Genomic DNA, 4,343 nt, shown 5'->3' on the forward strand with positions numbered 1-4,343 from the left:
TGAGGTCTCTTGGGTCACATACATGATGTTTCTCCTCGGTACGGACATTACAGAAATATCCAAGCTACAAACATGGTTTCACCCATAAATAATATCTTAAAAAACCCTTTAAAAATATTCGCCGGGATAATAAAGGTTATGGTCCTCTGTGACATAACCCCCATGTTATTAACATTGTTATGAGTTTCAGTCTGCATTCTCTGTAATTTCATTCATTTTCAACCCCCTACTGTGCAGTTTGTAGCCTGATCCTCATTTCAGATTTTTCTCATGTAGGAGTGTCTCTCACTGTAATATAGGCTGGATGTGATGTATTAGCTGCTCAAATATCAGCACAGCTTCTATCCTGCACTTATTTCCTCTAAATTTGCTTCTTCCCTTTTTTTATAACCTCTTTTCTCTGCCCTCCCTGAGATACTTTCTGCCCTCTCTATGATGTGTAAATTTGTGTACAGCATGGTTTTCCTTCCTGCTTGTCACAAGGGTCTCCTGTCCGGGGAATACTTGTCACAGGTATGGGATCCGAGTCTCAAATTGCCTCGTGAGACTCTGGATATTGGAGTGTGCTCACACGAGCCGTATGACTCGCGTGAGTATTGGATCGCATCACCCGGCACGATCGCACACTCTCCTGACAAGAGTTGGGTGGCTGCATGTATTTCTATGCAGCTGAGATGCTCCTTTCCGGAGAGCGTGCGGCCGCGCCGGGTGATGTGATCCGATATTCGTGCAAGTCATATGGCTCGTGTGAGCGCACCCTTAAATATATTTGCTTTCTTTTAGCGCAGCAAGGGTTAAGGACTCCTTTCTTGATGGTAGTTTTTTGTTAGTTCATCTCAGGTGCAACCGGTTTGTGACCACTCTCATTCCCTTTAAATAGTCATATATCCTATCACCCAATGCTGGTAATAGAAAGAGAAATCCTTCTGAACTGACCACTGTTGAAGGAGGAAGCCTGTTAAAGCTCTTGGAGTCATGCCGCTTGCAGCCTTGGTGTTTAATTGTAACAGGGAAGTTGCTGATTTCTTGTCTCCTGCAGCCCTGGTGTTAGGCTGCAGCAGTGAAGTTGCTGATCTCTTGTCTCCTGCAGCTCTGGTGTTAGGCTGCAGCAGTGAAGTTGCTGATCTCTTGTCTCCTGCAGCCCTGGTGTTAGGCTGCAGTAGTAAAATTGCTAATCTCTTGTCTCTTGCAGCCCTGGTGTTAGTCTGCAACAGGGACGTTGTTGATCTCTTGTCTCCTGCAGCCATGGTGTTTGGCTGCAGCAGTGACGTTGTTGATCTCTTGTCTACTGCAGCCCTGGTATTAGGCTGCAGCAGTGAAGTTGTTGATCTCTTGTGTCCTGCAGCCCTGGTGTTAGGCTGCAGCAGTGAATTTGCTATTTTCTTGTGTCCTGCAGCCCTGGTGTTAGGCTGCAGCAGTGAAGTTGCTGATCTCTTGTCTCCTGCAGCCCTGGTCTTAGGCTGCAGCAGTGAAGTTGCTGATCTCTTGTCTCCTGCAACCCTGGTGTTTGGCTGCAGCAGTGAAGTTGCTGATCTCTTGTCTCCTGCAGCCCTGGTGTTTGGCTGCAGCAGTGAAGTTGCTGATCTCTTGTCACCTGCAGCCCTGGTGTTAGGATGCAGCAGTGAAGTGGCAAATCTCTTGTCTCCTGCAGCCCTGGTGTTAGGCTCAGCAGTGACGTTGTTGATCTCTTGTCTCCTGCAGCCCTGGTGTTAGGCTGCAGCAGGGAAGTGGTTGATCTCTTGTCTCTTGCAGCCCTGGTGTTAGGCTGCAGCAGTGAAGTTGCTGATCTCTTGTCTCTTGCAGCCCTGATGTTAGGCTGCAGCAGTGAAGTTGCTGATCTCTTGTAGCCCTGATGTTAGGCTACAGCAGTGAAGTTGCTGATCTCTTGTAGCCCTGATGTTAGGCTGCAGCAGTGAAGTTGCTGATCTCTTGTAGCCCTGATGTTAGGCTGCAGCAGTGAAGTTGCTGATCTCTTGTCTCCTGCAGCCCTGGTGTTAAGGCCCTGTCACACACAGAGATAAATCTTTGACAGATATGTGGTTGCAGTGAAATCATGGACATATTGTTCCATTTGTACACAGCCACAAACCTGGCACTGATTGTCCACAATTTCACTGCAACCACAGATCTGCCGCAGATTTATCTGTGTGTGTGACAGGGCCTTTAGGATGCAGCAGTGACGTGGCTAATCTCTTGTCTCCTGCAGCCCTGGTGTTAGGCTGCAGCAGTGAAGTGTCTGATCTCCTGTCTCCTGCAACCCTGGTGTTTGGCTGCAGCAGTGAAGTTGCTGATCTCTTGTCTCCTGCAGCCCTGGTGTTAGGCTGCAACAGTTGATGCATATCCTTTTGTCTATATCTCCCTGTCTGTCTTCCTTCCCTTGTGTTTTATTACAGTAGTGGTGATATCTAGTGCACTCACTGACCTTCACAGTAGCCAGAGTGAGTGGAAGAACAGGGCACATGGCAGCAGCAGGGGGAAGGACTCGTATAGGGACATTAGGGGAGCTCAGGGTGCAGACTCAGGTTAGTATCAAGTGGTGACCCATCTCCCCTCTCCGAGCATGACAGCTATCTCTAACAAAAAAAATGTGCCTGTCTAAACAATCTTTAGGGTTTTTTCCACCTTTGAGAGTTTTTCAATAGTACTTGCGAAAATACTAAACTTTATGATATATGTTATTAGAGATATTGCGATTATTGTCCTCTCAGCCTGATCTTTCACTCTCAAAATGATTAATTCATGGGTAAAGTTTATTTTCAGTGATTGAATCTCCCATTACTGAGATAATATGACAGTTGGTGCTCATAAGGTTCTATGGAGAATTGTAACTGTCATTTCAGGACAACCTCTAGCTCCTCCCTCCATAGAATTTTAAAAGCACCAGCTGACATCTCAGTAATGTGAAAATCTGTGTTCTCTGAAGACATCGGATTCAGATTTTACCCATAAATTAAAAGTGAAAGTTCAATCTAGGGGGAGAAAGCATGACATTTCTCTGATAAAATATATTGCAAAGTTGCATATTTTAATGTGTGCTATTGATTTCTGAAATGAAAAAAATTAACAACAGTTACACTTTAAGTCCATGTAATAAAGGCAAAAATAATTTTTGCAGTTGGAATGCAATCAAACTTTTGCAGAATGAGTTAATAGAGAATCTGTCAGTGAGCTCATTTTGGTAGTCGAACAGGAGAGTTTGTAGGTTTTATCTGTCTTTTTTCAGATCCTCTCTCTTGATCACATCAAAGTAGAATGTGTAGAGAAACAAAGAGCCCGTAAAAGTCAAACGGTGCAAAAGTTTTGATGTAACGCAAGTACAAAAATGATTTTTAGACTTAAATATATGTACTTATGTAAAACAAATTAAAGCATGGAAAACCCCTTTAATGAACATGGTACTTGCAGTTGAGCTCAGATCCCCTGTAACGCCCATACCAGGATCCCCGTGCTGTCTTGCCTCCATCGCCGATGGAGACGTCGGTTCTCTCACCTGCCCTGCCGTCCTGCGGTGTCTAACTGTCCTTGGTTCATGCTGTTGTCTCCCAGGGCCTACACACACCACACAGAACTCCTGGGAATTCCCATAGGGTTCGTGGCCACACCTCTTTTCTTAAAGGGTCAGTGCATCTTGACGCGGAAGTGCCTCTCAGGTCAGCTGAGATGTTTCAGATATTTAAGGCACCTTCCACTTTAGGGAGGTGCTTGAGCAACGAATTCCTACTTTGCTAGTTTTCAGGTCCCATTGAGCTGTGTTCTGCTGCTGACTTGTATCTGTGTGCTACCAGTTTGCTGACCTGCTGCTGCTGCTGCAACCATCAATGCCAGCCTGCTACCACAATACATGCCACTGCAAGTATCCATGCCGATCGCTGTTACCGTATCTTTCCATCCATTTATCCATACCGGAGAAATCCATGACATAGGCAGCTACTATTACAAGAGACTGTATTGTATCTGTGGCGCCAGCTACTGAGGTGTCGCAGATCCCCAGAGGCTGCCCTCTGCCAGCTGCTTACAAGCGTGTGTACCTGCTGGTGTGCCACCCCCGTGTCAGCAGCTGGACTGCTCGGATCCGGGTTCTCAGTGGTTCGAGGTTCTCCGGACCCAGGGCTCGTGCGGCCACTCAAATGAAGGGGGATATTTACAAGGGATATTATAGAGTTCGTGACGCCACCCGTGGTATGTGGTAATTAGGAGTACCACCGCTGCAATTGGGAGTACCCAGGGTTAATGGCACGGGGCAGCCAGGTGTTAGGACACTCCACGGGTAGGATGGATACCCCAGGACTCAGTGTTTGGAGGGGAGTGCTGTAGGGTGCAGAGGGGTCACTTTGGCACTCACT

The sequence above is a fragment of the Anomaloglossus baeobatrachus genome, chromosome 12 (assembly GCF_048569485.1).
Source record: "Anomaloglossus baeobatrachus isolate aAnoBae1 chromosome 12, aAnoBae1.hap1, whole genome shotgun sequence".
Classification (NCBI taxonomy): Eukaryota; Metazoa; Chordata; class Amphibia; order Anura; family Aromobatidae; genus Anomaloglossus; species Anomaloglossus baeobatrachus.